The sequence below is a fragment of the Chelonoidis abingdonii genome, chromosome 4 (genome assembly GCF_003597395.2).
Source record: "Chelonoidis abingdonii isolate Lonesome George chromosome 4, CheloAbing_2.0, whole genome shotgun sequence".
NCBI classification, from domain to species: Eukaryota; Metazoa; Chordata; order Testudines; family Testudinidae; genus Chelonoidis; species Chelonoidis abingdonii.
The window spans coordinates 111,456,963-111,483,536 of NC_133772.1; the positions used below are offsets into that span (position 1 = coordinate 111,456,963).

At 43.2% G+C, this 26,574-nt stretch overlaps 1 protein-coding gene across 2 annotated transcripts in view; it reads left to right on the top strand.

Annotated features, from left to right (window-relative positions):
- Positions 1 to 26,574, top strand: part of ESRRB (estrogen related receptor beta) — a 175,715-nt gene that overhangs the window by 73,294 nt on the left and 75,847 nt on the right. Inside the window, exon 1 of one of the 2 annotated variants that reach the window (XM_075065579.1) lies at positions 110 to 129. The exons of the other annotated variant lie outside the window; for it this stretch is intronic. The gene's annotated coding sequence lies outside the window, so the exon portion shown is untranslated. Of the gene's footprint in view, positions 1 to 109; positions 130 to 26,574 lie in introns of those variants that run through there. 2 annotated transcript variants of the gene reach the window in all.

Below are 26,574 nucleotides of genomic sequence, written 5' to 3' on the forward strand. Positions count from 1 at the left end.
GCTCTAACTTCCATGATTCTATGAAAATTAGTGAGACAAGGCAGTCAGCAGTCCTGGAATGAAAGAAATTCAAGGACCTCCAACCAGTGTTCTCTTCTGTTTTCTCCATCAAGGGTCGCTGATTAAGAGGTAAGAGCATCGCAGCAGGTAACAGCCCAACCGCCACAACACTCATTCATAAAGTCATTATTCATTAAACTTAGTTCACACTTATTGGCCTAATGGAAGGATTCTTTTCCCTTCATTGCTTAAAAAAATTTGACCTTCAAAAAAATTGAAGGTTTCCTGTGTGATGTTGGACAAGTGACTTAGGGTAAGTCTACACTGCACGATTATTTCGAATTAGCTTAAACCGATATTACAAAACAGATCTAATAAAATCGGTTTAGCGCGTCCACAGTGGGATCACGAAATCGATTGTTTGCGTCCATGGTCCAAAGCTACCATCGATTTCAGGAGCGGTTCACTGTGGGTAGCTGTTCCTCAGCTATCCCATAGTTCCCACTTCCGTGTTGAGAGCACAGTGCCTGATGGGGCAGAAAACACTGCCCCGGGTGGTGCTGGGTACAGCCTCACCCCTCCCTTTGTGAAGGCAGCAGACAACCCTTTGGCGCCTTTTTCGCGGAGTGCATTGAGCAAACGCCATAGCACAGCAATTTTTCCCTTTTTTTTTTCACGTGGTGGTGGGGGGAAATAAACTGAGGAGCTGTTCCCTGAACCACGCCAGACACTGTGTTTGAACCTACAGACATTGGGAGCTCAGCCAAGAATGCAAATAATTTTCAGAGACTGCTGTGGACTGTGGGATAGCTGGAGTCCTCAGTACCCCCTCCCTCCCTTCATGAGCGTCCATTTGAGTCTCTGGCTTCCCGTTACGCTTGTCACACAGCGCTGTGTATCCTGGAGTTTTTTATTCAAACGCTTTGGCATTTCGTGTTCTGTAACGGAGCTGGATACAACAGATTTGTCTCCCCATACAGCGATCAGACCTAGTATCTCCCGTACGGTCTATGCTGGAGCTCTTTTTCGATTTCAAACTGCATCGCCAGCCGTGCTGATCAGAGCTCCACGCTGGGCAAGCAGGAAATGTAATTCAAAAGTTCGCGGGGCTTTTCCTGTTTACCTGCCCGCTGCATCCGAGTTCAGATTGCTGTCCAGAGCGGTCAGTGCTGCACTCTGGGATGCCGCCCGGAGGCCAATAACGTCGATTTCCGTCCACATGAACCCTAATCCGAGTTATCACTATCGAATTTAGCGCTACTCCTCTCGTCTGGGAGGAGTTCCGAAATCGATTTAAGGAGCCGTTTAACTCGATATTAATGACGACGTCGTGTGAACGGGTACAGCGTTAAATCGGTATATCGGCCATTAAACCGATTTAAAGTCGCAGTGTAGACCTGGCCTTAATCTCTCTGTGCCTCTATTCTCCATCTGTAAAATGAGGGTCATAGTATTTCCTTTTTCCTACTATTTGTTTGTCTTCCTGCTTAGATTGTCCCTGCCCTAATAAGTACAATCAATTAGTAGAAGTATGTGCAGTGCCTAGCACAGTGCGGCATCTAGGCACATTAATACTAGTAATAATGAGGATGCTTGTAATAAGAGACCTTGCTGCTCCATCCATAATCCCATAAATCAGATTGTTTTCCATTCCTGTTTTGTCAGGATTGGAGTTCTCAGAGGTGGATGCCCTGTGCCCTCAAAGATGCATTTCTGAATTCAAGGGGACAGCTTTCACACTGGAGACCTGCGCATGCGCTGCCTTGTCATAGAAACTTTAGGCAAAAAAAGCAGGAGCTTTGACCTTGCTCCTCTGAAAATGGCTTTGCAAGTAAGGCCTGTATTTGTGTGTGTACTCCCCTCCCACAAACATACAATGAGTCATTTGTATATGGAGGCACCTGATTAGCACATCAGGTGATGAGGTGCGTGCATTTTGCAATTTTTAAAAATAAGCTCCTCCCTATTCTTCCCTTCCTGCTAGTAGCTATACTAAAAATAACCAGGTCCCTAGATTAAACTCTGTATGCACCTATGACTAGGACTGGAACCCTTTTGCGATTGTGTGTTTCGTAAAGTTATGGACGGAGTTGTAGATCAAAGGAGCAATCACATTTTTTTTTTTAATGTCAAGAAGTTGCTGGTCAGTTGACTATTATTATTAATTTGTATTTTGGTAACAATCTACTGGTCCTAATCAGGATATAGGCCCTAAAATACTGGATGCTGCACAAACATAAAAGTCAGTCCCTGCCCCTTATGGTTGGTCTACACTAGCAACTTCTGTTGGTAGAGCTATGCTCTTATACTGACCTAACTCCCGGTGTAGGCAGCACTATGTCAATGGAAGGGCTTCTCCTGTCAATACAGCTACCACCTCTCGGGGAGCTGGATTACCTACGCTGATGGGAGACGCCCTCCCATTGGCCTAGATAGTGTCTTCACTGAAGTGCTACAATGGTGGAGTTGCATTGGTGCAGCTGCAGCACTCTAGCCTTTACATGTGGAGTCTACAATCTAATATAATAAAAGATCCAAGAAAATATGTAATGGAGAAAAGATGGGAATTGGAGAGGGAGGTTGATAGTAAGAATGGTATGAACACACAGTACAAGTGTAGGTGGGTGGGTTTCATAGCACAAGTAAAGTGACAGAGCTCAGTGGAGCCTGATGTGTTGCCAACTCTTCTGAGTTTATTGAAAGTCTTGCAGCATTTGGTCTTTTTTCTTATAGCACCAGCTCCTGGACTCAGTTTGGTGAGAATCTCTACTTTCATTTTAAAAAGGAACTCTCTAGCCCTCAGGAATGCAGAGAAAAGTTTGAAAGCATGACCCAAGAAACCGCAAAAGGCTCAGAAACATAGAGGCAAATAAAAAGGATCTACTATTTATTATTATTTAAAATTTCATGATATTGGGGATTCTGACTCATGATTTTTGCATGCTTGAGTTGCCAGTAGTAAGGCTGAACAGTGTAGGACAGATCTGAGCTGGGGAGTAATGGGTTAAAGCAACAGAGTGGAGTATGGAGTGAGCAGGGCTGGCTCCAGGGGTTTTGCTGCCCCAAGCAGCAACAAAAAAAAGGCACGATCTGCGGCAATTCAGTGGGAGGTCCTTTGCTCCAAGCGGGAGTGAGGGACCTTCCACCGAATTGCCGCCGAATACCTGAATGTGCCGCCCTGCTCCGGAGTGGCCGCCCAAGCACTTGCTTGCTAAGCTGGTGCCTGGAGCCGGCCCTGGGAGTGAGTACTGTAAGACAGGCCTGAGCTTTGGGAGAAGCCCTGTGGGAGGGATCTGTGCTCATCCAGAACCCCACTGACCCAAATCCACTGGCTGCATTAACCCATGCAGCTCCGTAACTAGAAAGCGGGAGGTGACTCTGCCAGCGTTAGGCTCTGCATTGCTCCGAGCATTCAGCCTTTGTGCCACACACAGACGAATCCTTTCTCTTTCTCAGCGCTGGAATTGACACCTTGTTTCCTCCCGAGCTCTCTTCCTGTGTGTGGTACATTCCTGGAAGAACTTTGCCTGTGACACAGCAGATCAACAGGCTCAGGCTTAAGTCGCCTCTCCGCCCTGGGATCAATACAGTGTTGGCGTGTGATGCTGGGGCTGGCATCACCTGCTCCTTTCAGGTCTGGCATTGATTAGCTGCAGCCTGTAAATAGAACTAGAGCAGTAATGCTGTGTGACCTCGATAACCCCTCCTCAGGAGCCTGCTGGAGCCAAGGGGCTTCTCACCACCATCACAGCCAATAGAACCATTTCATTAGTCTGGAAAGGTTAATTGCATTGAAAACTGGCATCGTCCTCAGCACGTGACCATCATAAAACTCCACGGCAGTGCAAGGCCTGGAACCTTCCCAGTGAAGGGGGAGCACATCTGAGCTTTGAGCATGAACCAGCTCCACCCAACTGCACTTTTGAACAGAAATAGTCAGACCCCAATTTTCCTCTCTTGTCTCCATTCCATTCCTCCTGCCTGCTGCTGTCCATCCCCCTCTTCTGCTTACCCTCTATGTCTCCCATCTCTCTCTTCTCTGCCAGGGTACATCCTGTTTTGGGGAGGTGTGAGGCTGGAGGAGAGGCTTCTGAGCTGGTGAAAGCTATTCCCTTGTTTTGCATCAGTCTGTAGAGCGGGTTAGCCAAAGTGCAGATTGTTGTCCACGTGCAGCCCACAGAATCCTGTCCTGCAGCCCACAGCTGCTTGAATGGTTAATACAGATGTGTAGCCAGTAGGAGCATTGCAGGCTGGAATCTGTAGTCTCTGTGAGTTGCAACTCTGTGCTTACGATAAGGCAATTGCATTCTTCTCTATTTTATGCCAGTTAGATGTAGAGCTCGGGCTTCTGGCAAAGTGTTGCTACAGCTCGTGGCTGGGTGTAGTTTGGGTTCCCCCTGCTGTGAAATGCCATATTTACATTTTGCATCCTTCCCAATTCACATTACAATCACCACCTCTGCAGAAAAGAGTAGTACGGACAAGCTGATTTTACTAAAGATTTGCCCTTCACCTCACGCAGTTTATTGATGATATAAAATAAAAATTATATATTTTGCAAGATGAAAATTGTTCCCAGAGAGAATTGTTAATGAATCTGCTCTAGGGAGCATGTATATTTATTTACATATCTGTTAGCTCTTGGTTACAGGATCATATTTTGTGATCAGGATATTACACGGGCCTTTTCTTCTATAAAAAGATTGTGTGAAAAGAACACCCCAAATAAATCAGCCAGCCAGGGCATTACATACCAAAAAAACTTCTTCAAGCATCTGAATCCCTAAAGGTTTTGAGGATCTAGTTGGTATGTTTTCTAGTAGTCAAAGAGAGAGCTATTTTTGAGAGAAGATGGTCTTGTTCTTAAGACACAGGGCTTGGAACTGAGACTGGGGTTCTACTTCCGGCTCTGTCACAGATTTCCTGTGTGACTTTGGGCAAGTGCTTTCACCACTCTGTGCTTCAGTTTCCCAACCTGTAAAATGAGGATAGTGACACTGTCTGATCTTGTGTTTTGAGCTGTGATTCATAAATGTTTATAAAGTGCTTTGAGATCCTCCAATGGAAAGTGTCAGAAAAGGGCAAAGGATTGTTGATGTGTTTGGAACAGTGAGCTTGGCACATCAGAAACTTCAGCTCAGTCATGGATAGAGGTGCCTGGGCAATACCTGGACTATTTTATCTCTAGCTTTAGCTACTTATACAAAATCTCCTCTTTTCCTTTTCTTTGCCTCCCTCTCCTAGTTTATATCCACCCAGACTTTCCCACCTAACAGAAACTTCCCTCATCTCTTTGCATTTCTTCTGTGCTCCTTGTGACAATGCAGAGCACAGACTTCAGAGAGAAAAACATATTATTTAAAATATGAGGATTTCCACTCCTGGGCTGTGGGAGAGCTGAAGATGCCTGGGGAGATGAGGTGTAAGGGATGCCACCTTCTAAACATGGTCCTCTGTAGTAGACTCAGTCACATCCTGCTTCTAAGATGTGTGTATTGTGGCATCACAACACGGTGTTATGATATCTGGATGCAGCCAGCACCACATCAGATTTAATGTCTGGTAAGCAGCCACTGGACAGCCCTTTTGAAACTGAGACTCCCCTTCAGCCACAAGCAGGATGGTTTGCTATCTGGGACCCTGCCTGCTAGAGATTCAGCAGTGTTGGAATTCAGCTGTCAGAACTAGAAGGATCGCCACTTCATTAGTTTTAGCCCCCTTCCCTGCAGGTACTAAGGCTCAGTAATTCCCATGAAGAGGAGAATATGGTGTGCAGGGACTTGCTGCAGCAGCTTGAAAGGGAAGAAAGGAAGGAAAGAGCCAGGTGGAGGTCTGAAGGATGAAAAGGAGAGAGGAGGATGGGGGGACGTCTTGTCCATGTCAGGAGGGCTGGTTTTTTGTAGTTTGAATTGCTGTTCCCATGTGTGCTGGGCTGTCAATGGGAAGGGGAGAGCAAAGAGCTCTCTCTTTAATATAGTGTGTGTTTTATCTCCACAGACTTCTTGCAGACTTAGTTTAAAGATCTCAGCTCAATACCATTAGTGTATCTCTGCTGAAGGCCCTTTATAAAATTGATTAGAAAGTGGGCTTTTGCATGTGTGTGTGTGGGCTCTAATCTGATTTGAGTCCGAGATGGTATCTTTAATTCAGTGCATCGCAGCAACTAACTCACGAACTTCACTGAGAGTCAGGGCCCTTAATTTGGTTTGAGAATACATTAACAAAATGAGCTCAGAAGGCCCCTTTTGGGAGGGGATGCTGTGGGGAGGTGGGAGTAGAGTGACTTGATGGAAAAAAGTAGTGGATTTAACCAAGATCCTGGGCATGATATTCCTGCAGTGGTTCCTAGGGGGGGAAAAAAAGAGCAAGATTGATTGATTGCTGGGCTTGCACAAATCATGGAGAACAAAAGGAACCTCAAAGCAGGCTTAACTCTTTCCACTCCAGGCAAACAAAGGCCGAAAGAGCTGTTCATTCAGCACTGTTTCCTCTTTCCATGCTCTTTCCTCTTCTATCTGTGTAGGTGCCCCAAATAGTTGCCAATGGTGTAGAATTGAAGCTACGTTACTGCAGTGACATACAGTCCACAACGTCAAAACCTTTTGGGGGCTGTTCTGATTTAAAAAACCAACAACAAACAGCCATGCTGTCATTGCTGGGAGTGACCATGAAAACCATAAGGTAGCCAAGACCCATTTCATGCAGTTAAGTAAGCAGGTAGTATGGGATAATCAGCTTTGAGGGAAACTGACTTGGTCGTATGGGGAAGTCGTTGCACACAATAACTGCTTTATTGCTTCCTTTCACTTTTAAATTGATTATTCATTGATTGTATATGCCAGAGATTGTGTAACATTGCATACCTCCCAAAACCTACATTTCAGCTTTTAAAAAATAGATATAAAAAAGGGAGGGAACAGGAAGTAAGCCTAATTATTCCCCTTCCCGTGGGAAAAAAAAGTTCATTTAAAAAAAATAAAGCAAGTGTACAAAAGTTAGGAAAGCAATTAAGTGTTAGATTCTATAGGGTGATATAATGATACCTAAGATAGAGAAAAGTAAATATTTATTTTGAAAATTTAATTACTGAGTTATTAAATATAAAACCTATGGTATATTAATTTTAGTTTAATGGCTGAGGTTTTACATACTCAGGAAGTCAGGAAACTCCAAGTTCTGCTTCCTTTGGTAACCATACTGCAGTCCCCATGCAATTAGATAATATTTTGTATTACTATGACTTTAGTGTTTTAGAGCTAGCTGCCCAGCTGTTGTAAATCCTCCCAGCTACATTGTCTTCAAGGGACACAAGCTGAGGGTCTGACTCGCAATGTGGCGTGTGTGCCAAATTTTTTAACATAAGTGTCTAAATCATGCCTGCAAAATACTCACAGGCAAACACACACAGATATTTGTATGCATAAAGATGTGTGCACATGTCATAGCTTTCCTACTCAGATCTGAACCTTAGAGTTCAGAAAATAAGATGCTAGCATGAAACCTCCAAGCTTAATTACCAGCTTAGATCTGATATCGCTGCCACCAGACAGGAATCAGTGCGCTCTGCCCTTCAGCGTCGGCCTACTCCCGAAAATCGCCTGAGGGAACACAGAGGCTAGATGCACCTGTCTCACACAAAGGGAAATAACCCACTCCCTTACCTCTCTCTTACCTCCACTCACTCACGATTTTCCCACCCTGGTACCGAAGAGAGATTCCGCCTAGACTTCCTGATGAACACAAACCCAGAGAGATTAAGTGTCTACTGCCTCCTCATCCTGCGAGAAGGCAGAGTCAAAAATTCGAAAGCTTAAGTCCAAACTAACAGCAAACAATTTCACCCCCCGCCACCTATTGCTTTCCTAGTAAACCTTAACCAGAGAATAAACTCAAGCAGGTCTTAAAGAAAGCTTTAATACAAAAAAAATGAAAGAAGAAAAACATAAAAATGGTCTCTGAAAAGTCAAAGACGACAAATATACAGGGTCAATGTGCTTAAAAGAAAAGGAACTAAAGCCTATCCAAAAGAAATACAAATAAACAGACATTCCAGCAATTAACTACACATGTAAATTTATTACAAAAGAACAATATAAAAGAGCTATTGTTCTGATCTACTTGTAAGTTACACACTTGAGCGAAACAAAAAGATTAGAAAGCTTGAGAGAGACAGTTCACTCTCAGAGCCGAGAGCAACCAAAGGGCGAAAATCAATCCCCAGAAGTTCCCTCCCTTGAGATTTGAAAAATCTTGTTTCCTGATTGGTCCTCTGGTCAGGTGTTTGGTTACCCCTTTGCAGGTGAAATAGACATTAACCCTTAGCTATCTGTTTATGACAGCACATAATTGCACATGCAGGTACACATTTGTGGGCAGTGGAGTCTGCTTTTGTTTTTGAAACAAAAATGCATGTTTTCTGTGTAAAATGAATGTTCATGCAGGCATTTTTATGGGTGCAGTTTAGGTGACTGTTTGAAAATATGGCCCTTTACACAATGTGTCCATGTCACAGTTGTTTTGGAAAGTGTAATATTGAATTTCCTGACTTCAGTGCATGTAAAAGCTTAACCATAATGTTCCTTTTGGATTTTTTTTGCACTTGAATCCCTGATTAAAACAACAACGATCAGAGCTGTCCCTGAGAGCCTGGCACATTCAGTGATGTTGCTCTTGTAGTTTTCAGAGGCCCTTCGCTCTGTGCTATTTGTAGATTACCTTTTGTGGAGAGGGAGGCTGATTTACTGTTTAAAAAGGGGGAAAGTCCAAAAGTGATCCCTCAAAATCAGGAAGCTCCTTTGATATCCTGGGATGATCTGACAGGTGGGCCTATCACTGTCACTTGAATTGAAACTGGATATGCTGCTTGATTCAAACATATCCAGACCTGGCCGCCATATTATTTAGCCTGACCAAGTAACTCCATGCCCTTCAAATTGTATCCCCATATGGTTAGCTGATTTCCCTGTTTCTACCTTCCCTGACAAACTGCTGAGGTCAGCAATTTTAGTTCAGTAGCTTGCTCCAATGAATTTGAGTTCTATACCAACCTACCCATCCAGTCAGCACCACAGTGCAGAGAAATAATCCATTTTTACTTGATTATTAATAATTACTCTCTGCTGCTATTTTTTGAGTTAATTGATTAGAATAAACACTGATTCAAGGGGACTCCCTCCCCTTCACTTCCATCCACTCTGATCTTTAGGGGTACAGAGATCACACAGGCAGCAGGAGGGGAAAGTGGGTTACAGGGATATTTAATATTTGGGAGAGACAGATGAAGGGTTCTTTCTATCCCTTGTAGCCTGAAAATCTATCCAGCAGTTCTGGAGGGTCAGAGGAACTTTAAAGCATATGCAGATTTGCCAGAAAGCTAAACATCTCAGCTAAATTACACACACAAAAATAGAAAAATGAACACTGATAGGACTAGCTGTTTGTGCTGGGTCAGGAGCAGCCACATCCAGGATTGCAACCCAGTCCTCACAGCTCTCTTGCTGACCCATTCTGTACTGTATCAAAGGCGATACCTTCACACAAGTTCCCTGTAGGTACTTTGGGGTGAGCAACAATGCAGTTGGTCTACAACAGGTGATTTGCTAGGTAGCTGGTGTGATCTTCAGTTTTTCCGTTGAATAGCTGTTGTCACTGCGTACTGGGATGCTCTCTTGTCAGGTGGCTGGTGCTCTGTTCTGGTCAATTCTTGCTGTCCAAGCTTGGGGACTCACTTGAGTTTCTTCTGGTTTGAGGATATTGCTGCTTTTGGGAGGACAGAGTTGTTTGGACTTGGACTGAATTTTCTGCATCTGTGAAGGCATAACACTTGTCAAAGGCACCTAGAGCTTGGGATGGGTGGCTGTTGTTTGCTTTGTTATGAATTCAAGTAAATAAAGGAGTCATTCATAGAGGGACCCTTTTAGGGTGACTGTTGCTGCTGAAGATTTCTTATAGAGTTATCTGCACAGGGTGCAGGTGAACTTGCTGATGGCTAGCAGTGAAATGGTCTCTCGGGGGTCATTGTACTACTGGATGTCACCGGAGGACTGGGACATGTTAATTGACTCATTGCTTCCAATGATACTCAAAGGAGTTGTACTACGGTTGCCATGAGTTGGGTATCTAGCACCCTTAGCAATACGTGCAGTGCTACAGTTTGTTAGCAATGTTTATTAGCATTACTAGTGACTTCTGACAATTTCGTATCGTTGGGGAAGGTCTGCTCACCCTCTTTCCTTCCTTGGAACAGCCTTGCCTTCGATCTAAGTACCTATTTCAAGAAGAGCTGGTTCAGCTCAGGCATGGTAGGCAGATGGACCTTTAGTGGGAACCTTGGAAATCTGACCCGTCAAACTAAAGATAATGGGTGGCACTACTTTTTACCATATCCATCTGGGTACATGTGTCCTGTATTCTCAGGTCCAGCTCCCACTAGAGTCAATGGGATTCTCACCATTTAACTTTAACGGGAGCTGGTTCAGGACCTAAATGCAGATGTGGGTATTTCTCTTACCTTATTTCTGGTCTGTCAGTGGAGCTGTAAACCATTTGGGTAGGATTTCGGTGGTAGATAGGATATTGCTTATCACTTGAAACCATTCTTCCTCAGGAGATTGTAAAATTCAGTATTGTTCAATGGCTCACACAGCTTCTATAGCTCCTATCACAAGTGGATGAGGAATAAGTTTATTCAAGATCATTTCAAAGGTGATAAAATGTTCAGGTCACTTTTGCAAGTCAATATGCAGTCAGAATTTCTGAACCTCTTACCAGACACTAGCACCAAGTTCATCTTGTAGCAGGAGAATTGGTGTAAAGCTTAAATGGCACCATATGGAAAAACGGACAAAGATTTCTCCATGAGCACTCAGCTTTCAAAACAGGGTGTTTGGTTTTAGCTGTGTGAAGCCTATGACATGTGACTAATCCCCCTATCCTGTACAAAGCTCTGTGTAATACAGTGACCATTTCATATGAATTAAGGGCAGAGCATCCACTGTCCTTGTGAATTGTCAGGGTTTTTCTTTTAGCATTAGAGCTTGTAAAGTTATTTCAATGTAGTTTGCATGCCTCCCTCTTTCTTTCACCATTAACCTCCCTATTTATATGGATAAGTGTCAAAATAGAAGTTCTTTCCATATACAATACGTATGTAATGGGGGGGACGTGAAATGCGTATCTTCCATACTGAAGATCAAGACAGAACAAGGCAGGATTCAGATACAGAATGTGTCACAGGTAGATGGAGTTGGGGTTGGAGCTGTTCAAATAACAGTCTTTTCAATTTGCTAGCAGTCCCAAAATATAGGGTGAGGGGAATCATTTCAAGTTGACCTGAAAACTACTTCAGGTCAAGCTAAAAGTTTTGTTTGACCCAATTGAAAATTTTCATTTAAATTCTGAGCAATTATTTAAAAATATAATTAAAGGAAATTCCAAAATGGAAAGTTTTTTTGACCCAAAAAATCAAAACTATTTGTTTAGAAAATGTGAAAACAAAACATTTTGATTTCTTTAGAATTTTTTTTCCCTTCTAGATTAACAATTTGGCAAAACTGTCACAAAGCTGTCAGCCAAATCAGCTGGGAGGAAGAATTTAATAAAAAGAATGTGAATGATCATTGGAAATTCTTTAATAGAAATACTTTACTAGATGCCCAAAAGCCACAATCGAGGAAGAAGGCTGTATTGACAGGAAGAAAGCTAATGTTGTACCAATATTTTAAAAGGGTAAACAGAATGACCCAGGTAATTCTAGCTCTGTCAGTCTGACATTGATCCCAGGCAAAATAATGGAGCACCCGATATGGGACTAGATTAATAATGAATTAAAGGAGGGTAATATCATTAATGCCAATCAACAGGGGTTTATGGAAAATAGAGCCTGTCAAACTAATTTGATATGTATTTTTTATGAGATTACAAGTTTGGGTGGTAAAGGTAATAATGTTGATGTATTAGACTTCTATAAGGCGCCTGACTTGGTACAGCATGGCATTTTGATTAAAAAAAATAACTAGAATGATATAAAATTAACCTGGCACACGTGAAATAGATTAAAAGATGGCTAACTGATAGGTCTCAAAACATGACTGTAAATGAAAAATCCATTCAGTGGATATGTTTCGAGTGCAGAGGTGGGCAAACTACAACCCGTGGGCTGTATCCAGACTGCTAGCTGTTTTAATCCAGCCCTCGAGCTCCCACTGAGGAGTGGGATCTGGGGCTTGCCCTGCTCCAGCACTCCAGCATGGGGCAGTCAGGGGGCTCTGCTCTGCACGCTGCCCCTCCCCAAGAGCCACCTCCACAGCTCCCATTGTCCAGGAACTGCAGCCAATAGGAGCTGCAGGGGCGGTGCCTGCGGACAGGGCAGCACGCAGCAGAGCCGCCTGGCCATGCCTCTGCGTAGGAGCCAGAGAGGGGACATGCCACTGCTTGTGGGAGCTGCTTGACATAAGAGCTTCCCAGAGCCTGCAACCCTGAGCCACCCTCCCACACACCAACCCCCTGCCCCAGCCCTGATCCCCCCCCTCCCATGCTTTGGAGCACCCTTCTGCACCCCAAACCACTCATCCTCTGCCCCACCCCAGAGCCTGCACCCTCAGCCGGAGCCCTGATCCCTGCCACCCCGTGCTCCAACCCCCTGCCCCAGCCCTGATCCCCCTCTGAACTCCTCGATCTCAGCGCAGAGCACTCTGCTACACCCCAAACGCCTCATCCCCAGCCCCACCCTAGAGCCCACAACCCTGGCTGGAGCCCTCATGCTCCCCCTCCCCCAGCCTGGAGCTTCCTCCCACATCCTGAACTTCTCATTTTTGTCCTCACCTCAGAGTCCACACCCTCTCCCTCACCCCTACCACAATTTCATGAGCATTCATGGCCTGTCATACGATTTCTATACGCAGATGTGGCCTTTGGGCCAATAAGTTTGCCCACCCCTGTTCTAGTGGGAGCCCACAGGGATCGGTTCTTGGCCCTAGGCTATTTAATATTTTTATCAATGACCTCAAAGAGAACATAAAATCACTTCTGATGCAGTTTGCGGATGACCTAAAAATTGAGGGAGTGATAAATAATAAAAAGGACAGGTCACTGATGCAGAGTGATCTGGATTGCTTGATAAGCTGGCACAAGCAAACAATTTCCATTTTAATATCTCTAAATGGAAATTGTATACATCTAGCATTAAAAAATGTTAGGCCTACTTTCAGGATGGGGGACTCTGTCCTGGGAAGCAACACTGAAAAAGATTTAGGTGTTGTGATGGATAATCAGCCGAACATGAGCTCCCAGCATGAAGCTGTGGTTAAAAGGGCTAATGCAATTCTTGGATGCATAAACAGGGGAATCTTGAGGAGTAGATGTTATTTTCCCTCTGTATTTGGCACTGGTGTGACTGCTGCTGGAATAGCGGGTCCACTTCCGGGGTCTGCAGTTCAAGAAGCATGTAAATTGGAGAGGGTTCAGAGAAGAGCAACAAAAATGATTAAAGGATTAGAAAATATACCTTTATAGTGATAGACTCAAATAGCTCAATCTATTTAGCTTAAGAAAGGGAAGATTAGGAGGTGACTTGATTACAGACTAGGAGTACCTACATGGGGTACAAATATTTAATAATGGGCTGTTCAATCTACCAGAGAAAGATACAACATCATCCAATGGCTGAAAGTTAAAGCTAAACAAATTCAGACTGGAAATAAGGTGCAAGTTTTTAAGGGAGAGTAAGTAACAACTGGAAGAATTTGCCAAGAGTCATGGTGGATTCTCCATTACTTCCAATTTTGAAATCCAGTTTGGATGTTCTTCTTGAAGACCTGCTCTAGGGATTACTTTGGGGAAGTTCTATGGCCTGTGTTATACAGGAAAGTGGGGGTCAGGAGATGGCTGGAGTCCGAAATGGGACCCAGGAAAATGGAGATAGATAGCATAGCACAGGGGTCGTCAACCTTTCAGAAGTCATGTGCCGAATCTTCATTTATTCACTCTAATTTAAGGTTTCGTGTGCCAGTAATACATTTTAACATTTTTAGACGGTCTCTTTCTATAAGTCTTTAATATATAACTAAACTATTGTATGTAAAGTAAATAAAGTTTTTAAAATGTTTTTAAGAAGCTTCATTTAAAATTAAATTAAAATGCAGAGCCAGGGCCAGGGCAATGTGAGTGCCACTGAAAATCAGCTCGTGCACTGCCTTCGGCATGCATGCCATAGGTTGCCTACCCCTGGCATAGAGTAATAAAGTTCTTGAGTCACAGTGAAGTGAGTTTAGGGTGCAGTGAGATGGTGGTGAACTCCACCAGAGAGGTCCTTTGGGGCCATCTGCCTGTCCCAAGTCAGGATAAAGGAGGAGGGTTGGGCGTGGGGCTAGCAACTCCACCCCATAAAAAATCAACCTGCTACAGAAATGCCAACAACAGAGACAACAGAGACTTTTACCTTGGAAAAAGAAGGGTCTTCAACTCGAAGATGCACGACGCTGGGTGGTGAAAGCCGTGAGGAAGCCACTAAGCAGATTACCCTTCTTGCAACCAGGAGGATTACCATAGGCACATGTAACGTGAGGACCATGTCAAAAAATGGGCTATACCTGGAACCAGCTAGAGCGAATGGCCCAGGATAGAAGACTCTGGAGATCTGTGGTTGGTGGCCCATACCCCGATTGGGGTGACGGGCATGAGTGAGTGAGTGAGATGGTGGTGCAGGCAGGTAGAAGGAACACAGAGTTGGTCTGAATGATGCTTATACTCATTGTAACATGTTTACAAAGTATATATAAGGCTTCTGTTTGTCAAGGTTTATTAATTTTATTTTTCAGCGTTTACTTCTAGCAATTTTTGAGTTTTATGTAGGCGTCCAAAAACTGGGGTTTTTCAGGCTTTCTCTTCGTATATACTGTAATGAGTAATCTCCTTGTAATGTTCTTTAGTGCATTTTAACATAGTATATTTCAAACAGTACTGTGTTAAAATGCACTTGGGAACTTTTAGTGTTCACCAGCAGGGTCTGCATGGACCCATAAATGCTCAGTGTGTTAGTGTAGTTTCAAAATCAGGGCCCTGTTGTCCACATTACTGCTCCACGTAGATGAGACCTTGGACACAAGTAACCATTTCTGGATTTCATTGGTTTTTGTGTCAGTGTGTTTTATGTTTTTATTGGTTATAACCTAAAATAAGAAGCCCTAAGTATATGTTGTGTTCCCATCTAATGGCTAGTCCACACAGAAGAAATCTACTTACTACTACTGCCAGCTAGTGGAGTTACTCCTTTAGTTGAAATGGCAGAGGTGTGCGCTTTGGTGCTGAAGGAATGTGTTCAAACCCTACAGACAACTTGTGGTAGAGGTCATTATGTGAGCAGTTAAGATAAAATTTAGCCATCATGTTTAATTCATTCATTCTCATAATATCTATATGCTTCATATTTCCAAGCACTGTATAAAAATTAACGAATTAACCCTCACAATGCTCCTGGGACATAGATCAGTCAGTTGGGGTAACTGAGGAATAAGGTGTTGAAATGACTTGCCCAAGTTTATAGAGGAGGGTGTCAGAGTTGGAATAAGAATTTGGAATTGACTCTGTGTGCCCAGTGCTCAGTGCCCTGTATCATCCTGCCCGACTGTGATGATGAAGAAGAGAGAGGGAACTGAGTTATATAACAGGTCTCAAGGGCACTCATGAGGCTAGGGAATACAGCACCCGCTGGAAAAAGAAAAGGTTAGGGTGCAGAATAAATCACACAGTGTATTTACGATAGAATGATAAGTCAGTAGAGAACACGGGTATATGGCTAGGGGGAGACAGGGCGTAAGAGTTTAGAACCGGTTGGAAGGAGATAGGGCTGGGATAAGGCTTAGTCTCAGGAAGTCAAGGTTGGGCTATAGATCAGGTCAAAGATAGCTAGAGGTTGGCTAGACTCTGTAGATGAGGTCAGAGGGTGTGGAGTTATAGATTCTGTCTTTACACATCACATTGATCTCATTCCCGTGTATTATACTGAGAGTTTCATTTATGTAATGTGGATGTTTTATATGGACTTGTTTATTTTTAACCCCTGCGTGGCCAGCAGTTTCCCACTTCGTCAGACACGTAGAAGCTCAGTCTGGCTGGGCTGGGAGGCAGAATTCAGGTCCGGATAAAGATTTTACAAAGTGGCCCTTTAACAATTCAAAAGCTCCACAAAAATGGCAAGTTCAAATGTTCTGGACTGAGTCAGAAGCAGAATATCTGGAGCCTGATTCTCCATTGCCCGGCACCTTGTGTTGCCATTTATGCAAAGTGAGTGTAAAATTCTACCAAACCAGAATGGCGGTATTCTGCACTCATGTTAAATGGATATAAATGACTACACAAGGAGCAAGGTGAGGATATCAGCCTTGTTGTGATTTTAACTCTCCATAGCTAAATGTAGAATCCTGACTGAAGAGATGAGGGGGTGTGTGTGTGTGTGTGTGTGTGTGTGTGTGTGTGTGTGTGTGTGTGTGTGTGTGAGAGAGAGAGAGAGAGAGAGAGAGAGAGAGAGAGAGAGAGAGAGAGAGCGCCTAGGGGGCAGTCCTGGTAGTGTGAAAAGTAGCAGTCTGTGAGCCAGTTGGGGCATGTCAGGGATGTTCTTGTGGCAGAGGAATGCTCCTATTGCAGTAAGCATGTTTATTACTTAACTCCACAGTGGAAGCTGCTTCTGTGCTCTAATGAAGCGATATACTGTCCCTCCATTTGAGAATACATCCGTGTGGCACTGGAGGATATATTATCCCAGAAGAAAGGCTCTTTCAACATCAGTGGGACGACATGGCATTGGACAGCAGCTTTCTGTGGGAGATGCACCTCAGCAGCTTTATCTGCAGGAGGAGCTGGGTTTTTTGACAACAAGAGGTAGCCATGCGATCAGAAAGTCATTGCCTTCCAGAAAAGGCTGTTGTTGACAGAAGCCCAATAAAAGGCAACCCTTCTATGTGAGAGTTCAGGACTGATCTCCACATGTGCGCCTCCCTTTGCGTGTTTTTACAAATAGTCTGCGTTAGTTTGGGGTTGGTATTTTTAGTTGATTTTATGTTTTCTTTGCATTTGATTTTTTTTTAAAGAAGGGACAGTGTAAAAAAAGGTACTAGAGAGGGTGGATACTGACACCTGCCATGTGACGGGGGTATGAAACTTTTGGAATCCTGACCCATGTCATGTGATTTAGGCCAGGAACTATAGATCAGTCTCTTACCTGCACTTTTGTGTGTCATGCTGTTACTATGCCGCCTTCAGAACTAGTCATGTTTCCTCATCTCTTCAGGGCTGCAGTCAGAAGTTAAGAGGATTCTCTTTCCCCAACTCGAGTGCAATGTCCTGTTTGCATCCTGTGTATTGCTAAATCCCAAAATAGCCAGGAGAAAAATAATATCTTGGAAGCCACCCCATCTGCCAGTGATTGGTTTTCAATTCACACTGCTGGCCCATAATCACAGAGTGATTTCCAATTCCCATATCTCTGAATTCTTGCATGTCTCCAACCTCATGAGCTCAGTCCCATCTGGAAGATGGACCGTCAGAACCAGCCATTCACAAGCTAGAGCTGACTTACCCCCTGGAGAACTCCAGCTGGCAAATGCCTGGCAAACTCCTGATGTCAATGTGTTCATGCTCCTGCTTATTCCTGCCCCGTCCCCAACCCCCACACACGTCCCTGTCTGCACATCTGTTCCCCTTCATCGCAAGACTGTTTGTCCATCACCCTTTCTTTCTACGCACCTAATGGAGGGTGGTAATCCCGTTAGGTGCTTACAGCAGGCACTGCCGAGTTTGCTCACAGCGCCTGTGCCAGGTCGAGTGTCATTGCCAGCAGCGCTCTTGGCGGGATGAAGGTTGCATTAGTGAACAGTAATTGAAATGCAAAATAACATTTTGATCGAGCGAGCAGGCTGTTTATTTATCAGATCAATAGCCAAAATGCCCCATCTGGAGAAGTCAGCGTGATAATAAGTGATAGCATTCCAAGGGCAAACGGAACGCACGCAGCAGGGAGGACATGCCGTCAGGGTGGGCTGCGCTGTCTCTGAAACATATTCCCCTATGGCTCCCCTTCACCCTTCCCTGCAGAGGGTAGCCCCTCTCCTACCAGCAGCCATGAAGAGCTGCCCCTCAGGAAAGAGAATGAACATCTCTAAAAAATCAGATTCAGTGTAGTGCAGATGTATGGAAAATCATATGAGACATCCTCCCTTTCATGTCCCAGTAGACACAGGGCTCTGACTCAGGGTGCTGCTCACAGATATTGTGGTATTCTTTACTTGGAATGTTTTGTCTGTTGTAAAGCTCTGTGTACAATTATGCTGCTATATAAATATTAAATCATAGTTGGGCAATGCAAGGGACCCATCACCATGGTATTTAGGCACATGTAGAGAGGGAAAGCAGTGTGTGTGTAGCATAAATCTATATTATACATGCATAGTATACATTTACCACATATACACATATGTGCACACACACACGTAACATCACATACACCTCTCCCTCAGCACATCTGTATAATGTGGCCTGCATACCATGGTGGTGGATTCATTACAAGTTCCTAACTGATTTAATATTTATACCCCTTCAGTACATTATATTTAGATATACATGCCTAAGTATAGAAACTGATTTGTTACATATTAATTTCTATCTCTTTCATTCTCTTTCATTTATGTGGCTGATCTAAAGTCAGGTCAGTTTATATTTTTTTATTGCTTAACGGCGCTGCCAAATGTTAGGAAAATCTGCCCAAATCTCCACTGTCTTTCTGTGTGCCTCCTGGTCCAAAGACCCAACTGAAAACCACCTTCTTCCATATACACTCAATGAAGACCATCTGACCCAAAATGCTCACCCTAGGCAGGTACATAGTGGAAGTCTGTGTCTGCCATATAAGCAGATGCAAATCTCCTCCTCCCTGGGTTGCCCATCTGTGTTATTCTGTCTCTCTGTTGGCTTCTGTTTGTCAATTAGTAGAAATATTGAAAAAGGAGAGCAAGAAGTGAAACTGACGTTGAAGTAGTTGTGAGTTTGATGCACTTCCTTTGTGTCCCTGAGGAATAACATAAGGCAGAGTGACAAATTCCAGGGATGGGAGAGAGGATTCCAGCATCTCAGTTGAAATCATTGCTTCAGTATTTTTGTATTTGATTATTTTTATTTTCCATTCAGTGATGTCATGTGCTTTGGGAAGGTACAGAGAGAAATTTCACATTTGGTTTGGTTTGGGATTTTTGTGTGTGTTGGTGCTCAGAGAAGTGAAAGGCATCTAGAACTTGCTAAAAATTAAGGCACGATGTGGACATTTGCTGTGCATTTTTCCTTCACACAGCTGTCCTAAAGCACTTGAGATCTGACTTCAGAACCCCTTGCTGTTCCAGTTCTGGGTCTGCTGATGAGCCTCAGTCATGATCTGCAGATCCATTCCCGTCCTGGACTCCATATTCTGGATAGATATGGATACAGACATGTATAGATGTAAAACCATTAAGAACATAAGAACAGCCATACTGGGTCAGACCAAAGGTCCGTCTAGCCCAGTATCCTGTCTTCCAACAGTGGCCAATGCCAGGTGCCCCAGAGGTAATGAACAGAACAGGTTATCATCAAGTGATCTATCCCTGTTGCTCATTCCCAGCTAAGGACACCATTCCTGCCCATCCTGACTAACAGGCATTGATGGACCTATCCTCCATTAATTTATCTAGTTTTTTTTAATCCTGTTATAGTTACATAGATTAGATAGAACACAAGTATAATTTGTAAAGCTCTACAGAATCCTTTGAGAGGAAAGGTTCTCTAGAAACGTAATAAATTATCACTATAACAAAAGCATCTGCTCATTGTGAGGATGAACTTTGTCAGTACCTCAGTGGACTATTACTGGTTTTGAACTTTGTCAATAACTAGGCATTCTCAGTACTAGATTATATCACATAAAAAATGAAAAAGGTAAAATGCTCCTGTCGTTGTCTTTGTGATGCTTTCTAATCAACTATATTGGGCAACTGGAATTAAAGATATGTCTCTTTCATAGTCAGAAGATGTTTCTACTCTTGTTCTTTTAGTTCCAGGATAATTGATATTTTAGGGGCCTGGAATATTGGAAATTTATTACATTCTTTCTGACTGTTTCCTAAGAGACTGTGTTTTCCATTTTTATTGGTCACTTCACACTCGGTAACAAGGTGACATACTGCACTTCTTTTGACATCTCTCTGATACCTCAGTCGAACAGGTGGAAGCACTTGCAGTATTTATGAATGTACAGAGGAGAGAATGAATGTATGCACCATAAAATTCCAGATTATGGAATTATCTAATAGAACAACAGTTTATTATGACCTATGGCTCCTGCTCATCTCTTTGATAGTTAGGCAAGAGTGCATCACATGGTGTGGCTGAATTTGGGTTGGGTTTGAGTGCGATGGAAGCTTCTTTGTCAGTACAAGGGAGGAGTGGATAGATAGATGGCCTGGAAGGTAGATGAATGAGGTGGATTTAAAAGGAAATTTAAAATTTCAAAACCCAGACTGGAATTTGGGTCCAGTGTAAATGTCTACTCGTTATAGCAATGACATGCGTCTTAAGGGAACTGCTAAATAGCTACCAAAGGTGGGTCTTTAAAGGTGAACAAAATTGCATTGGAAACCTTGGGATATCTTAAATTTGTGGCTGAAAACAGTGCTGTACATTAACAGTGGCCTCTGGTATACATAGGTATATTAGGTGTTTTAGGGACACCAGCAAACAGATTGGGTTACAAGTATTCCATGTTTAGCTAACCCCTCTCTAACTTTCAGTATTGTTTGTGAGATTGAGAGCCTGAAAGGGTGAAAGCCAGACACAGAGCAGGTACGTGCCATGCAAGTGTATTCACACAACTCTGCCAATGGATCTCAGTCCTTATCCGTAGTGCCATTCCCACCCTCCACTTCTTTTCTAGACCTGGGCTCACCCCACAGCCCTACAGCTGTACTTCAATCCTGATTTGCAGCATTCCCCCTCCCCCAACTCTGCCATGTAACATGTCTATAGCACTCCTGCTAATTCATTCCTAATTCCCTATACCATTCAGCAATAGCCCAGGGGTGCTGTGGAAGCCAGAGTAAGTCAGCTCCTATGTCCATGTTCACACCCTCCCCCTACTTGTGTGCTCTCTCAGTCTTATGACTGCTTCCAGGGAAGTCAGAGAGAAAAAGGCCTTTTTGAAAAACACTAATTGTCCATAGTTATTTTCTGTGCCATAATTTGTGTGGAATGAGATTTCAATCAGTTGTCCAGATCAGGCTGGTTTTGACTAATCTTTATAATGATGAGAGACTGCTCCTGACTGGTTCAGTTCCTCAGGTGGGAAGGGAAGGAAGATGGAGAGGTGATGTCTTGCTCCTGCTCTGGATTTGGGGGGTGAAGGTGTAATGGAGGGAAACTAAGAAAAGACAGAAGAAGAAATTGAGCAACAAACCAAAGTCAGAGAATCCCCAAGCACAGTAAAGTTGGAAAAACAGGAGTGTTGGGATTTCCAGCTTGCCTATGTCTAAGTGTCCAGAGTCCACTTTTCAGCAAACACATAATTAGAAGGGAATTCTTTAGTCCCTTTTCACCTTTGTTTCTGGTTTTGTGTCCCTGATTTCTCCATCAGTTCAGTGCCACTTCATTTTGTGTGATGTCTTTTCTCCCAACTTTTTACCCAAACACTTCACAGAGTTAAATAATCTCCCACCTCCCTCTGCTATTGTTCAACATGAAGAATAACCAAAGTTAAGGGGAGATGCTATCAAGGAAGATCTAAAATGTGATAGAGAATTGGTGATGAGGCAGGGAGGAACAAGAAGGCTGATCCAGACTGAAAGAAGTTGCCAAGGAGGAGGCCTTCTCACTGACAGTGCGAAAGTGGTACTGAAGGAAGGAGTGTTAAATGAGCCGAGGGAGCAGGGCAGAATACTAAAATGAATGGGATCTCAGGATGGTGCTGGAGGGAGTCATGTTTGCCTTGCTTTCCACATCTGAGAGAGTGGAGGCAGAATTCTGTGAATGCTGGAGTTGAAAGGTTCCATTTTATTCTGTTAGGTTCTTATATAGTACTTATTACCATAATGTCTGAAGGACATTGGGAAGGACACTTTAGATACCAAGGTGAAAAGTATCTTGTAAATAACATAGATAAGTAGACTGTAGAGAAAGGGACTCCAAGAGGCAGAGCAGGAAGAGATGATGGTCTGGCTGAGAATTTCAGCAGGGGCTGAGTTGTGGCCTTGGGCATTATATGAGAAATATTGTGGAGGTGGTGTGATTAGATTTCCAGATACAGGAATGATTGCGGTAGGTGCAATGTAGTGAGAAGTTGGCAGGATGGAGACATGAAAAACATAATTTTAGGGGGAAAATTGGGGTCTTTTTGATAAATAATGCTTTGCAAGTCAGTCTTGGTCTTCATTTTGTTGGGATTTCACCAGTAGCTCTCGGTTAAAAGCCTTAACCCACATAATAAAGCAATTTACTTTGGAAGAAATGCTTGCAGTGCACCAGAGGGCAAAGTACCATCAGAAGCTGACCTGTTAATAAGAGAGTGAACTGATAATATGTGTCACAGCTCCAGATTAATTGTCTTAATTCATCTGTATAATTCTTCTTACAGTTTACAAACGAGAGTCCTTTTAAAGGTGAAAAGAAATAATGAGGACTAGCATGGGGGTGGGAGGGATGGGAGGGGATGAAGGCTAACAGGAAAACCAGAAAGTCTCCTCACCTCAAGAAGACTCTTATTTTTTTAAAGACAGCCAGACAGCTTGTGGGGGAGCTTTTGTCAGTATGATCAGACCTGGGCTATTGATATGTAGCTGGGATCTAGTTATACAATAGATCAGAGGAATAAAATGTTTCCTGGGCATTAGACAAGTGATTATTATTTGTGCAAGACTATGAATTTGAGCATCTATTTCCCCATTCCCCAATTTGCAAGGAAGCGTGGATTTAAGCCTCCCCTTGGCCCCATGCCAGGAATCGATTTCTTTGATCCATTTGCAGGAACTGAGTCTCAGCCAACATCCCATATCAATAGACCTAATACAACCCAGTTCTCTTGTGGCCACCAGTGAGACTGCCCCCTGGAAACCTGCCTCAAGATAGACTTCTCAGGCTAGGGAGGTGTTGGGTTTACTGGTGAACTCACTTGTTTACAGTTTCAATTCAGCTCTTTCAGTCTCTGGACTCATTAACTTTTCCTCCCTACAGGAAAATATAAGGCCAAAAAAAAAAAAAACCCACCACCCAAAAAACCACATCACTGCACAACAAATCAGAGACAAGTGGGCAAGGTGGTTGCAACATATTTGTACAAAAGAAACCAGATCCAGGTCAATAGCAAAGAGAGAAGCAATAGAAAAATACTCCAGGTTAAACTCAGAAAGTCTGGGCTGTGTTACAATCTGGAGCTCAGTCCGGGTTTGGTGGAAGCCATCTAGCACTTGAGGATTTTTCCCCCAAAATAGGCAAAATTCAGCAGCCTTCTGCTGTGAGCTGTTCTTTGTGTTTGAGCCCAAAACAGAAATCTGATATTAGTGAGTGTACAAAAAAAATCATGTGAACACAAACCCTTGCAGCCTGAAACCATGGGGATTTGCACTATTCTAGAGAAAAGGTGCAAAAGACTCAGGAGAAATAGAAACTCAGACAATCCAAAGGGAGGGGCTGCAAAGAGCACTTAGAAAAGCATCTATAGTCCAGACCAAAAGCAAATAAATTAAATTAAGGTTGAGACACTCTTGACCTTTAAAGCAACCTAAGCAAAGTGTTTGAGTTTAAAAATCCCCAAGACCTACATGCTAGAAACTCAAGAACGTCACAGTTAAGATCCAACTTCCGATACCATCTCTAACTTTGCCCTAAACCCTGCCCGCTCACAGGCCAGAAACTCTTCCCTGCTGCCCTACAAAACTGAAGTTTGCCCTGATGAGTGCATGAATTCCAACAGGATGCTCTTTAGTTGTAGAATGGGTTAACCCACACCTGCCCTTCCAGCCTATGCCAGCTCTAGACAGATCTCTGCTATATAATGGTAAAGTGTCCAGAGCAGATCCTGGTATCCTTGGGATTCAGACCTTGGACTGAAAAGGGCCACCAAGTTTATCAGGAGGCGGTGCTCAGGTGATGATGCGCTGTCTTCTGCCAGTGCAACATGCAGGATTCATAATGAGTAGTCAGAGGAACAGGGAAGGCTTCCGATGTATCTGTCCTTCAGATGACATTGTCATTTATTGACAGACGTGAAAGAATGGAGGGCATGTGACAGTTATGAGCTGTCCAAGGTGATAAGCAGTCAAACAGGCCTACACACATGGCATCTTCCTTCTCACCTCCCTTTCTCCACAACATCCCTTTGCACATGCAGCCCAAAAATTACACTGGCCATTGTTGTAGCCACATCACACTGCAAACTCTTTTCTGATCTGCTGCCAACTCTCTCCCCTTGGTCTCTCTCACATATTCTTCATAGACTGATAGATTCCGAGACCGGAAGGGACCATTACGATAATCTAGTTTGACCTCCTGTATAACACAGGCCATAGAATAATTCCCAGAACAGATCTTTTAGAAAAACATCCAGTCTTGATTTTAAAATTGCCAGTGATGGAGAATCCAACATGACACTTGATAAGTTGTTCCAGTGCTTAATTACTGTCGTGGTTAAAAATGTACACTTATTTCCAGTCTGAATTTATCTAGCTTCAACTTCCAGCTATTGGATCATATGATGGCCTTCTCTGCTAGACTGAAAAGCCCATTATTAAATATTTTTCTCATGTAAGTACTTACAGACTATAATCAAGTCACCTCTTATCATTCACTTTGTTAAATAAAAGAGATTGAGCTCCTTGAGTCTCTTACTATCATTCTCTTGGCTCTTCTCTGAACACTCTCCAATTTATCAACATCCTTCCTGAATTGTGATTGCTGCTGGAATATTGTGTCCAGTTCTGGTGTCCACAACAGTGCCAAATACAGAGGTAAAATAACCAGTCTACTCCTACTCAATATTCGTCTTCTTATGCACTCAAGGATTGCATTAGCCCTTCTGGCCACAGTGTTGCACTGAGAGTAACTTTTTTCAGAGTCTCAGCATCCCGGGATAGAGTCCCCATCCTGTAAGTAGGGCCTATATACTTTGTTCCTAAATGTATACATTTCCATTTATCTGTGTTAAAATGCATATTGTTTGCTTGCACACAGCTTACCAAGCGATCCAGATCACTCTGTATCAGTGACCGATCCTCTTCATAATTTGCCACTCCAATTTTTGTGTCTGCAAACTTAATCAGAAGTGATTTTAGGTTCTCCTTCAGGTCATTGATAAAAATGTTAAATAGCATAGAGCCAAGAAGTGATCCCTGTGGGGTCCCACTGGAAACATATCTGCTTGATATGATTCCCTATTTACAATTAGGTTTTGAAAACCTGTTAGCCATCTTTTAATCTATTTCATGTGTACCATGTTAATTTTATATCATTCTGGATTTTTGATCAAAATGTCATGTTGTACTAAGTCAGACCCCTTACAGAAGTCTATTACTTAATCACTATTACCTTTATCAACCAAATTTGTAATCTCATTAAAAAAAGATATCAAGTTAGTGTGACAGAATCTATTTTCCATAAATCCAAGTAGATTGGCATTAATTATATTCTTGCATCTGGGTTTCTGACTACTTTTTCTCAAGTATAGTTACTACACTTTTCTAAGCCGACTCTCATTTTGTTTTTTCTTGCTCATGTTAAATCTCTCTAGGTCTGTTTGGATTATTCCTCTGTCCTCATGAGCATTTTGCAGCTCCTCCCAGACTAGCATCATTTGCAAATTTCTGAATGTTGTGGGATTTTTTTGGTTATAAATCTGTTAGACTCTGTTAACGTAGCTCTGAAAAGCAACCACAACACCCTGAACTTTATCACTGTATATTAACCATGTTTTTGCCTGAGAATTTCTTTACTTTCTATTAAGGTTGGAGAAAGGATTTATTTCCGACATATGTGCCTGGATAGACTTTGCTTCTGACTTCAGTGCAGTTTCTGTTTAGTTGGTGGAGCTTATGAGACTTAAGAGTTTTGCAGCATTTGCTGGTGAAGCTTAAAACTTCTGCGCTGCTGCAGATGTGCTTCTCAGCTGGGTCACAAGTTGGTATCTTATGTGAGTTGAACAGAATTAGAGTGGAGGCCTCATAGATCTTCGCCAGAAAAGCCTGTAACCCCTCTGAACAACCTCCCCTGCATCCTGTTTGAAGCCAGGTCTACACTACGAATTTATACTGATTTTAGCAGCATTAAACCAATTTAACGCTGCACCCGTCCACACAACGAGGCCCTTTATATCGATATAAAGCGCGCTTTAAACCGGTTTCTGTACTCCTCCCCGACGAGAGGAGTAGCGCTGAAATCGGTATTACCGTATTGGATTAGGGTTAGTGTGGCCGCAAATTGACGGTATTGGCCTTCGGGCGGTATCCCACAGTGCACCACTGTGACCGCTCTGGAAAGCAATCTGAACTCGGATGCACTGGCCAGGTAGACAGGAAA